The 12,819-nt window shown below is 32.7% G+C and overlaps 3 non-coding genes across 3 annotated transcripts; all 3 read left to right on the top strand.

Annotated features, from left to right (window-relative positions):
- The first annotated feature begins 2,634 nt into the window (after positions 1-2,634).
- On the top strand, positions 2,635-2,706 carry Trnaa-ugc (transfer RNA alanine (anticodon UGC)). The gene has a single exon. It is a non-coding gene; the product is annotated as a tRNA-Ala (tRNA).
- Positions 2,707-2,907: 201 nt separating this feature from the next.
- On the top strand, positions 2,908-2,974 carry Trnaa-ugc (transfer RNA alanine (anticodon UGC)). Its single transcript has one exon. It is a non-coding gene; the product is annotated as a tRNA-Ala (tRNA).
- A 5,310-nt stretch (positions 2,975-8,284) lies between these two features.
- Trnaa-ugc (transfer RNA alanine (anticodon UGC)) lies at positions 8,285-8,356 on the top strand. Its single transcript has one exon. It is a non-coding gene; the product is annotated as a tRNA-Ala (tRNA).
- Positions 8,357-12,819: the final 4,463 nt, after the last annotated feature.

Here is a 12,819-nt window from a genome sequence, read left to right on the forward strand (position 1 = left end):
TGCATAAAGAGGTTATCTTGAACTTTAAGAAATTGAATGTGTGGAGAGACTTTTTGTGAGCGCAAAATAGCCTGAGGGTCTACCGTCCCTGACAAAATTTGCGGTCACGCATGACTGAGCCGCTATCGGCTTTAATATGCTTTTGTTGAACAGTGTGATATTTATATATTTATGGAAGATTTATGTTGAAATGATTTATGTATCATGATGAGCTCAAATGAAAGCAAGAAAACGCTCTTCAACTGCTAATGAATTAGATACCAGTGACAATATTGACAATCAACCTGTTTACCCAGTTTTTAAACAAAAAGGTAAAAAGACTAAAACTAAAAGGTAAAGCACAGTAATCCAAAACCTCAATCTAATAGCACGCCCAAAAATAATTGCATTATGGCCGACAGCTCGGTGTATAATACTTCTGCATGTTTAAAGGAATCTTTATACGAAACAAAATTTAAATAGCAGCTTGCAGACATCAGTATTCAATTATCAACACTCCTATCAAAAGATGATACCACTTTTATAAAGAAAATTATCGAAGATAAAATGAAAAGTTTCCTTAGTGCAATGACTAAGAGAGAAGAGGTTCTCGAACATGACGTCCATACACAAGCTCAGACAATTGAAAAACTAGAGCAAAAGATTTAATTATAAATGAACTCAAAGAAAAATATCAGTCACTATACGAAAGAATTGAAAAAGATGAAATTTGCTGTGAAAAATTTGAAAACGAGTCCGAACAATACAGTCGCAGAAATATTGTTCGAATCTTTGGCATTACGGACGATGACAACAGACAGACCTCAGAAACAGTTTATCAAAAATTAATAGACACAATAAAAAGCAAATCAGATCGTTCTGCATAGCGCAGATATTTACATCCGCCACATACTTGGAAAATACAAAGTCGGCAAGCATAAGCCAATTATAGTTAAATTTGTAAGACGCCAAACAAAAGTCGAACTTTTCAACAGGTCAAAACAACTGAAAGAACATAAGATTTATGTCAACAAAATTTTGACGAAAATGAACGCGGACATGTTGGCACCCTGTCGTGTAAAAGACAAGTCAAATGTTGAAAAAGCGTGCTCTTTTGAAGGAAACATTGACGTGAAATATGCGTCACAGGGATTTGCTACGCAAATGCAAGCAATTAAACTACCGCTATTGGTTTAATCTTCCGTGGCCGGAAAATATTAAAACACATGCTCAGGATTTGAGCAAAAGCCAAGGATACTCAACTACATCTAAACAGCCATGTAGTTCTATGCCCCAAACAACAACCAGACCCCTACGTAGTATTCCAAACCAGGATTGTCTTATGCAGCCGCGGCCAAATGACCTATCACTTATTTTCAAAAAGAAAAAAATATTGTTTTCACAAACAAGTGAATCGTTACGTGATTAAAGTTAATTCCCTTTGACCGTCACTTTATATGAGTGATATCCAATATACAGCACATGTGCAAATTTTTAGTTTGTGGCGTATGTGCCAATTTTCCCGGGAGTATGACTTAAGATTATTTTTCGTGCTCAGTTTGAAGTTAAGTTTGCCAGTATTTATTATTTGGTTCACAATGTTTAAACAAGAGGGCCATGATGGCCCTAAAGTCGCTCACCTGTATATAGGCCCCCGGAGCGGGGCCAGTTTAAACCCCAAGGCTTTTATTTGAACAAACCTGGTAGACACCCATTAGAAAATGTTTCATGCTAAACATCTAAGGTCTAGCTTCTTGGTTTTTTTAAAAGAAGATTTTTTCAAGTTTTTTTTGTTTACACATATAGATAAAAACAATGACACACCTGGGGCAGGGCCAGTTTTGACCCCAGGGCTTTTATTAAAACAATCTTTGTAGAGACTTATTAGACAATGTTTCATGCTTTATATCTGAACTCTAGCTATTCAGGTTTTTTCAAAGAAGATTTTTAAGTTTTTACTATATGCATGTAGGGAAAATCAATGACCCCCTGGGGCGGGGCCAATTTCGACCCAAGGGCTTTTATTTGAACAATCTTGGTAGACACCCATTCGAAGATGTTTCCTGCTAAATATCTTAGCTCTAGCTCTTTGCATTCTTTAAAAGAAATGTTTTTAAGTTTTTACTATATGCATATAGGGAAAATCAATGACCCCCTGGGGCGGGGCGAATTTTGACCCCAGGGCTTTTATTTGAACAAACTTGGTAGACACTCACTAGAAGATGTTTCATGCCAAATATCTAAGCTCTAGCTCTTTGGGTTTTTTAGAAGAAGATATTTAAAGTTTTTTCTTTTGGTTGCCATGGCAACCAGAGTTCTGCATGGAATGGAATTCTTTTAACAACTTTGTTAAGGCTTCACACAAGGAACATCCCTGTGAAGTTTCATTATGATCTGCCTTATGGTTTCAGAGATGTTTTAAAAGTGTGAACGGACAACGGACGACGTACGACGGACGACAGACGAAGAGTGATCCTAATAGCTCACCCTGAGCATATGCTCAGGTGAGCTAAAAAGGACATCATACTGTTACAAAGAAAGATCTAGATAAAAGATCATTTTCAGTAACATAATATTTTAACCCGAATCAATTAAAGTAAGCAAATCAAAAAAACTAGCAATATCTCGAGGCATGGGGTTTTACTTTCAATATATGGGGATGTGGCTCAGTGGTAGAGCGTTCGCTTTGCATGTGAAAGGCCCCGGGTTCGATCCCCGGCATCTCCACATCTTTTGACCATTATCAGCAAAAAAATTCTCGCGATTAAACCGTTTTGTATTTAACAAAACAAAAAATATTGGCCACTTAATACAACTGTATATTTTTAATATTGAAATAAAAGATGAGCAGATTGCCTTATCTAATGCAATTTCATTTTTATCATCTTTATTTTTGTTTATCTATAAACACTCAATTTCATAAACATGGGGGTCTCAGTGGTAGAGCGTTCGCTTTGCATGTGAAAGGCCCCGGGTTCGATCCCCGGCATCTCCATATTTTTTTAAAACGTTCTATTATGCAATAAGTCGCGTTCAATTTACGTTTACAATTTAGTTTCACTGTTTAATAGTAGACATATTATCGTATAGCAATGTAGAAACGGAATAACTCTATCTTTAATTGCAATTTAATTGTATTCATTTTGTGACCACTGGATGTAGATGCATTTAATTGTGAAAATATGCATCGGTTTTTTTGCTCAATATACTGCAGTGTTTGCAGTCCATAGAACACATTATCGCACTCTTAAAACGGGAAAAATACAAAAATATGAATGGCAAAAATATGAATGGCGATTGATGTGGTTTTGTTTTTTCCTTTTTGGACTCGGAAAATGAAAACTGATCACGTGGTACAAAAGCTGGAAGTTAATTGGTTACATTTTATAAGGTGTTAAATTAACAGTTGTTAACTAGCTGTTGCGGTGTCAAAAGGAAGAAAGTGCTAAATTGTCGTTATGTACGTGCCCCAAAATGACGGGACTAAAAATAATTTTCATGGGTTTGTGTGCCATTTAATAAGGATTGGACCAAGAACTTGTGTGCAAAATTCAGAATATCCGCTTACATCATTTTTCATAAACAATCATCTTAATTGAGAGTAAAATGACCAAAATATGAAACGCGCAACTCAAAGTTGGATAAGATTCGCGCTAAAACTCGATTTTCTATAATAAATTGTGAATAAATGATAAATTTGTTTATCATTTATTATACTGATTCATTCCTATCTTTTTTTGTTTGGGCCGTGTAAGAGATTGAATGTTAGCTTTGTATTTCCTGATCTTCGATCAGAAAATACAACTATTAAACGTCAAGATTATTCAATTAGAAATGGCGTTACACACGTGCCAGTATTATAAATGTATTTCGATCAGTTATAACAAAACACTCCGGATAGATGATGTGAAAGGTCAAACGTCATTTGCAGTTGAAATATACAACATTCAACTGGAAATTACGTCTGTCTAATCAAATACATGAGATGGAAACAAATCATTGATCTCAAAATGTACTCTAAAAACAAACCAAAGAAGGAAAGACGTTTTATCACGAAAATCAGTTACATTAATTTATTTAGAATATATGTAAAGCAAAATGTTTTTAGAAAGTTAGATGTATTTTATAGATAGATAAAATATTTTATGACATTGTTGAACATTCAGTAAATCAAACCGACTCTTAATGTAGGTTAATCTAGTAAATCAAACTGACTCTTAATGTATATTTGGCATTGGCCAATCTGAGAGCACCCTTAACATCACGTGCTCTCTAACAACCAATCAATTAACGGCATCAGCCTTTCTGGAAAAAAATTTAGAAGGGAAAAGCACGCTACATCTGCTCTACTATAATTTTACCACCACCTCCCGTTTTCCTCCACCTCGATGTTTTTCTCAAGGGTTACCAATAGTCAATACTACTTTTGAAACGATGTTTTGTATTAATTTTAAAATAATTTTTGACAGTTTATGCTGTTCCTTCATTAACTTAGAGTTTTAAAATAATTTTTGACAGATTACTGTTCCTTCATTAACTTAGATAAGTATGTAATTGTTGTTGTTGTTTCTGTATATTATTGTTAGGCGGTATTTTGTTCAACCAGATATGGGAAAAATATTTTATATGTATGTAATTATGTTGTTTTCGGCAAAATAAATTTGTCCGTTTTCAATCAATCATATGATTTTGCTTATGAATTTCCCCCATACACAGTCCACAGGGTCATTGCTCACTATAAACAGATGCACATAAAAAAGAACACTATGTTTTGAACATCTGTATAATAAAATATTTCTAAATATATGTGAAAAAAAATGTTTTTGTTATAGTATATTTCTAAATAATATGTGACAAAATAAGTTTTTGTATATCTGCAGGTACAATTTGTTTTACATATCTTTAGATATAAAAAGGATTTTGACATATATGATGGTTTACAATTATGAAAATGAAATACTGCTGGAATATATATTCAAACATTGATTGATAAATTTCGATACATGAAGTCGATACATTTAGTAACTACCATATTATACCCATCATCATTATTCTTTAATTATGAACTTTACAGCATTTCCTCGACAAAAAATAAAAAAATAAATAAAATGTATTGAAAAAGGGGATACAGGAAATAAAAACATTTACATGTAAAAAACGTTTTTTATTAATATCGACACGAATTGTATGTTTTAAAACGTTGTTAAAATATTTGTTTGTTTTGGAGCGCCTATAACAATTATTTTAAAATATCTCTTTTAAAGTTTGTATTTTATAAAATGTTCAAGCTTATATGTTATTTGAGCCGCGCCATGATAAAACCGACATAAAGCGTTTGCGACCATCATGGATCCAGATCAGCTTGCGCATCCGCTCAGTCTGACCAGGACTTACACACTCTTTAACAAATGAAGAAACTAATAGCGAACAGCATGGATCCTGATCAGACTGTGCGGATGTGCAGGCTGGTCTGGATCCATGCTGGTCGCAAACCCATTATGTTGGTTTTGTCATGGCTCGGCTCATTTATTGCATGAACATTTCTTTTTAAAAAAAAAGTTTTGTATAAATAGAGAAAATTTCCTATAAACACCTCTCACCAAAAATAATTTGTATGGAAAAAATGTAAATTTTTATCAAATTCGTTTTTAATATGTTATTGCCCCCTTTAAAAACAATAATAATGTGGTAAATTTTAAGGGTGAAATTTTTAAAATTAAAAGAAAGAAAGCAAAAAGGGTGTTTTAGCAAAAAACAAAAAAAAACCAAAAAAAATAATCGTGTTTTTTTAAAAAGTGTTGTAAAACAAAACAGTCGTTTATTTTAAAAACAATAATTTTTAAAAAGTTATACATTTTGAACAAACTTCCCCTTTTAAAAATCTCTGCAAGGCTTCTAAAATGTCAAATGCTTTTTTTATAGCACTTTAAAGAAATTTAAAATATCTTTCTAACGGGGGGGAGTTAGTTCAGGAAAATTAAAAAATCAAAATAGAAAAAATGCAATTTGAAAAAAAGATTCCGAATTTTTTCCGAAAGCAGGAAAGGATACTATTAGATAATTGTATTACAGACTTAACATTTATAGCTTATAAATATAAAAGCAATTTTAGATCATAAAAAACCACAATTATTATTCGGAAATGTATTTCTATTTTTTACTAGCTTCTATAAAATACTTTGACTTGAAAGTGAAGACATATGAAGGGTATTTTCAACGGAAAATAATTATGATTAAATATTGGATTAAGTTATTATCGCTTCAAGAAAGTACTATCCTTTTTAAAACATATTCTATGTTAAGAATTGATGCTGACAATGGACAACAAGCAGTTATTGTAGCTTAAAATTCACTGTACACAGGCACAGAATATCTTCATTTTCATTCAAATAAAAAATATGTTGATCTAATCATTTTATTTTTCAGTTTGTTTTATTACGCATACATTATGCATGATTAAAAAGACAAAAAAAGAAAACAAAAAAATACATGTCACACGCTAGTTTTTGAACTCCGACTTCTTGGGTGACAGTCAGCAACAACATCCACTAAGCCAGAGAGTCTATTACAATAAGTATTGTTAAAATAAATTCTACCGTTAAAACTACTATCTGTATCTTTTGTCCATTAATATGAAGTAATCTTTTGTCCATCAATGTGAGGTTATCTTTTGTCAATCAATGTGAGGATAGCTTTTTTCCATCAATGCGAGGTAATCTTTTGTCCATCGATGGGAGGTTATTTTTTGTCCATCGATGTGAAGTAATCTTTTGTCCATCGATGTGGGGTTAACTTTTGTCTATCGATGTAAAGTAATCTTTTGTCTATCGATGTAAAGTAATCTTTTGTCCATCAATGTCTGGTAATCTTTTGTCCATCAATGTCTGGTAATATTTTTTCTATTCGGTTAAAAGTAGGTGACGACCGGTTAAATGTAAACAAAACAATGTTGTATTTTGGCGATTTTTATAGCGATGTTAATGTTAAATTCGTATAATTGAGTTACTGTTGCATTCATGAAGGATATGGAATTTTATTGAAATATGTAAGTTTGAATTTGAATGTTGCATACAGAGGTTATCTTGAACTTTAAGAAATTGCATGTGCATCAGACAATAGAAAAACTAGAACAAAAGATTTAATTATTAATGAACTCAAAGAAAAAGATCAGTCACTATACGAAAGAATTGAAAAAGATGAATTTTGCTGTGAAAAATTTGAAAACGAGTCCGAACAATACAGTCGCAGAAATATTGTTCGAATCTTTGGCATTACGGACGATGACAACAGGCAGACCTCAGAAACAGTTTATCAAAAATTAATAGACAAAAAAAAAGCAAATCAGATCTTGTTCTGCAGAAAGCAGATACTGACATCAGCCACAAACTTGGAAAAGACAAAGTCGGCAAGCATTGGCCAATTATAGTTAAATTTGTAAGACGCCAAACAAAAGTCGAACTTTTCAACAGGTCAAAACAACTGAAAGAACATAAGATTTATGTCAACGAAAATTTGACGAAAATGAACGCGGACATGTTGGCATCCTGTCGTGTAAAAGACAAGTCAAATATTGAAAAAACGTGGTCTTTTGAAGGAAACATTGACATCACAGGGATTTGCTACGCAATGGCAAGCAATTAAACTACCGCTATTGGTTAAATCTTCCGTGGCCGGAAAAGATTAAAACACATGCTCAGGATTTGAGCAAAAGCCAAGGATATCCAACTACATTTAAACAGCCATATAGTTCTATGCCTCAAACAACAATCCATTACGCAGTATTCCAAACCAAGACTGTCTTATGCAGCCGCGGCCAAATGACCTATCACTTATTTTCAAAAAGAAAAAAAAATATTGTTTTCACAAACAAGTGAATCGTTACGTGATTAAAGTTAATTCCCTTTGACCGATTCTTCATCCTGTATGAAGAATGTGCTATATAAATAATAAACTAAAATGATGACAACGACGACGAAAATTGTAAAAAAAATAATAATAGAAAAATAACAGAAAAAGCGTCATTTATGTGAGTGATATCCCTTATACAGCACATGTGCAAATTTTTAGTTTGTGGCGTACGTGCCAATTTTCCCGGGAGTATGACTTAAGATTATTTTTCGTTTAAGTTTGCCAGTATTTATTATTTGGTTCACAATGTTTAAAAAAGGACATCATACTGTTACAAAGAAAGATCTAGATAAAAGATCATTTTCAGTAACATAATATTTTAACCCAAATCAATTAAAGCGTGCATGTTAAAAAAACTAGCCATATCTCGAGTTATGGGGTTTTACTATAAATATATGGGGATGTGGCTCAGTGGTAGTGCGTTCGCTTTGCATGTGAAAGGCCCCGGGTTCGATCCCCGGCATCTCCACAACTTTTGACCATTATCAGCAAAAAAATTCTCGCGATTAAACCGTTTTGTATTTAACAAAACAAATATTGGCCACTTAATACAACTGTATATTTTTAATATTGAAATAAAGATGAGCAGATTGCCTTATTTAATGCAATTTCATTTTTATCATCTTTATTTTTGTTTATTTATGAACACTCAATTTCATAAACAATGGGGATGTGGCTCAGTGGTAGAGCGTTCGCTTTGCATGTAAAAAGCCCGGGCTCTCGATCCCCGGCAAATCTCCGTATTTTTTAAAACGTTATATTTTATGGCAATAAGTCGCGTTCAATTTACGTTTATAATTTAGTTTCACTGATAAATAGTAGACATATTATCATATAGCAATGTTAGAAACGGAATTACTCTATCTTTAATTGCAATTTAATTGAATTTATTTTGTGACCACTGGATGAAGATGCATTAAATTGTGAAAATATGCATCGGTTTTCTTTCTTTTTGCTAAATATTCTGCAGTTTGCAGAACACATTATCGCACTCTTTAAAACGGGAAAAATACAAAATTATGAATGGCGATTTGATGTGGTTTTGTTTTTTTTCCTTTTTGGACTCGGGGGAAATGAAAACTGATCACGTGGTACAAAAGCTGGAAGTTAATTGGTTACATTTTATAAGGTGTTAAATTAACAGTTAATGAGTTACAATATTTTTGAGGATATAGAGTTCCTTTAAGTTGATTAATTTATTAATTTGCTTTACTTATACTTACCGGTATGTTAAAATGTTTTGGCAATGAAAATTTTAAGTCTGAAATTTAAACTTTATACTATTTAAAAAAAATACAATATGAGTTGATATTGTCAGTGGCAGAGTGTGGTAGACTGAAACAATTGTGCAAACTAGCTGATGCGGTGTCAAAAGGGAGAAAGTGCTAAATTGTCGTAATTAATGTGCCCCCGAAATGACGGGACTAGAAATAATTTTAGGGGGTTTGTGAACCATTTAATAAGAAGTGGACCAAGAACTTGTGTGCAAAATTCAGAATATCCGCTTACATCATTTTTCATAAACAATCATCTTAATTGAGAGTAAAATGACCAAAAAATGAAACGCGCAACTCAAAGTTGGATAAGATTCGCACTAAAACTCGATTTTCTATTTAATTCGGAGTATATTTCTTAGTTTTTTACATTTTTTTCTTTTCGTTTTATGTGTCCAATAATTTGATCTCTCTATATTGTAAGAATTGGTTTTTTTAAATATTTTATGGCAAGAGAAAATTTAAATCAAACATATACATGTACAAGTCTAATAAAACATCTGTTCTGTTCATAAAATAAATCTTGACACTAGAGTGAGAAAAAGGCCCCTGTGCAATATCATGTCAAGTAAGTACAGCATCAAAATAGGACCATCGATCTTTCCAAGCTATTTGGAAAGGAAAATTTCCTCCTTGAAAGAACCGAGTCCCTAGCTATTTTAAAGGTCTGTTTTCTCCCATTAAAGCATAATTTGAACCACGTTTTGTAAGTTGAATTAGATTTAAGATCATCCACTCGACCAAAGAGTCTTTTAAATGACAATTTTCACTTGCGAACAGGATTCAAAAACAATAATGCTATTTCAGAATAAATATATAAAATTTGTTTATTTCAATATGGGTTATTTTCAAGATAGTCTTTATTAAGTTTATATTGTTCTATGATGCCCATGTACTGGAAATTTTCTGGGTTCTTGTGAAATGTTCGCACTAATGTGTACCTCTCTCCTGCCTCCTTCCCATAGTATAACGTCATCTGTTTCACAAGATTCAGCGCCTCGGACTTTTTCTGAAAACCAAAAAATCAAGCAGAAAAATCATATAATAGTAAAAGAATCAGGTTCTTGTCAATTCTGTTACTTTTCAGTCTGTACTATTAAAGCTGCATGCCTCCAGATTAAACCAAAATATTTAAAGAAAATTAAACTTGAGAATAATGTACTAAGATTTTAAGAAAAAATAAAAAAAATATTTAAATAATAATTTACAGTTAATGGAAGAGATGGAAAAAAATTCCTCTGTCCATACATTGAAAGATACAAATATTGTTCTCGAACCTTTAATATACAATAAACTATCTTATAATCTAATATTACCATTTTATGCACAAAAATAACAGGATTTAATATTTTTTCTAAAAATGTTGCCTCTGAATTTTCAAGAGCTGTTGCACAAACAGCATACTTAACTATTCTCAGTGCTAGAAACAAGTTTATTTTGTTTTAAGTAATATCAACACTGTACATATCTTTTGGTTACTTCCTAGCTTAACTAGTGGAGGTAGAATGCCTCTATGTGCATTATTTATGGTGCAAAATTTCCCAAACTGGGTTACGCACTTTTTTCCAAAATGGCTTGGAAAAGGGCTGAGAGATTATATAAATGTCAGAGTCAGTACCATGATATCATGATTTGCTGTCTGGTAAGCTCAATAGGTAGAGCGTTGGCCGACCCAAGTTGGATTTCCAGACGGTGCAGGTCACAGGTCACTTTTGTTATGATTGATCATGAAATCCTTTCTATGGTCATTGCACTGTACCTCTCCTCTGGCATATACAGAAGTTTCAGTTCCTTTCAAAAGTGAAGGCAACCAGTCCTGGTAAACTGCTTGCTTTATTTAATATTTAAGAAGTTTCTCTCTAGAGACAAGAGCTGTCAGTAGGACAGTGTGCTTGACTATTCTCTGTTCTTATATTAAAACAAAAGCTTCGATAATGTAGAATTTTGTAAGTTCATAAATCGTCATAATGCTGTCCAAATCCATGTTTCAGTTATAGTGACCTCCTATTATGCTCTCAAATAAGTGTGTGAAGCATCAACTCATTTCTTTAGTAGTTTTGAAGATACATGTACCAACATGCACACAAAGACTTAACCAAATTGAGACAGCGACACTGATACCTGGTTGAGTAAAATTGCTATTCTTTGGATTGTGGAGCAAAAATTACGACAAAACTCTCTATTTGAAATTGGTCCACAAGATACTGAGACTTTTAAGTTGTAATTCATAAATACTGGAGCTTCATCATATATGAAAAGGTCTCATTACTGTCTTAAACCTGTATTAACTGTAAAACATTTTCTTACTTACACGAGGGTTTAATGTCGATTTGGTTATGAGCTCATCATAGTGTTCTGCCTGAAAATAAAAAAGTTATGATGTAAACACCATGAACTGAATCCCTCGAAGCTGCATTACATTACCATTCTATTAATCATGTTTAAAACTAAGATTTCATCCTGCTAGAATAGATTCTGAAAACTTGGTGGTTTTACTCTGGTGCTCTGATAAATTGAACCTATATTCAGGAAAAACTGTCGTTTTCATCTAAATGCACAAAAGGAAACCTGTGGTGTTTCTTGACAAATAAAGTTCAGAAACAACAATATGACATAAAACTAATCATAAATGTCGGCCGGTAAACAAGGCAGACATGAACTTAGAGAATTTTAACTTAAAAATATACAACTAAGCACAAAAGACTGTGATAAACTGAAAACAGATGCATCTATTGCCTATATTGTACCAGGTAACAGAAATCTAATCTAAAGATTGCTGGCCTTGCTGGTTCAAACACCCTCAAGGGCAAACTGTGCGCAAGACACTTTACACTCATTGCTTAGTACCAGCTAGATAAATTGCATCCAGGATTGAGTAGAAAGCTTATATGAAACTCTCTTCTGACCTTGACCTTTGACATCTAAGTGGGTCTTGCGAGTAGAGCTCATCAAGGCAGATCCACCTGTGAAGTGGAGGCAGTGTTGCAGGAAAGATCGTTAGTTATAGTCAAAGTTAAAGAGCTGTATATGTGTATATATAAAACGTTTCATTTTTAATATCTTATTTTCGATTCATAAAATAATATTTCCGAAATTTAATAATCGTGAAAGTACAATATAGATTGTTTTCCACTATGTTAATTTTAGACACGATTTTCTACGTTTATCCCAACGATCTCGATTAATTAGGCCATAATACATTTTAACATGGCTATGAAAAGTCAGTAGGAGTTAGACAGTGTATACTGTAGTGCTTGTAGCGCTTTGATTTATATTTTCTTTCTTTTAACTGTACTGCACTTATGTTCATAGCAATTCAATCCCGTGCTTTCTTCAACAGAATTTCTTCTGAATTTTTAACGTATTGTCAAGCTAATCTCAAACATTACTCAGATCGCTGTTATATCTTTTTTATTCTTATTTATGTTTTGTAAATATTTATATCTTCTTAACATATACTGATTAAATTAACGGACCTACCACGAATTACATTTGATCTCTGTTTTATATTTGTTACAGTTCAGGTTTTCATATACATGTATATGCGATATGATTCTGTAAATAGAGTTTAAGTTAGTTAACAAATATCACAGGGTGAGAAAAATATGCAGCCTGAGAAAAACTGGTACCCGGGACTCTTGGAATATCATAATTTGTC

This window comes from Ruditapes philippinarum, unplaced genomic scaffold (genome assembly GCF_026571515.1).
Source record: "Ruditapes philippinarum isolate M1 unplaced genomic scaffold, ASM2657151v2 ctg7702_1_1_1_1, whole genome shotgun sequence".
In the NCBI taxonomy this organism is placed as follows: domain Eukaryota; kingdom Metazoa; phylum Mollusca; class Bivalvia; order Venerida; family Veneridae; genus Ruditapes; species Ruditapes philippinarum.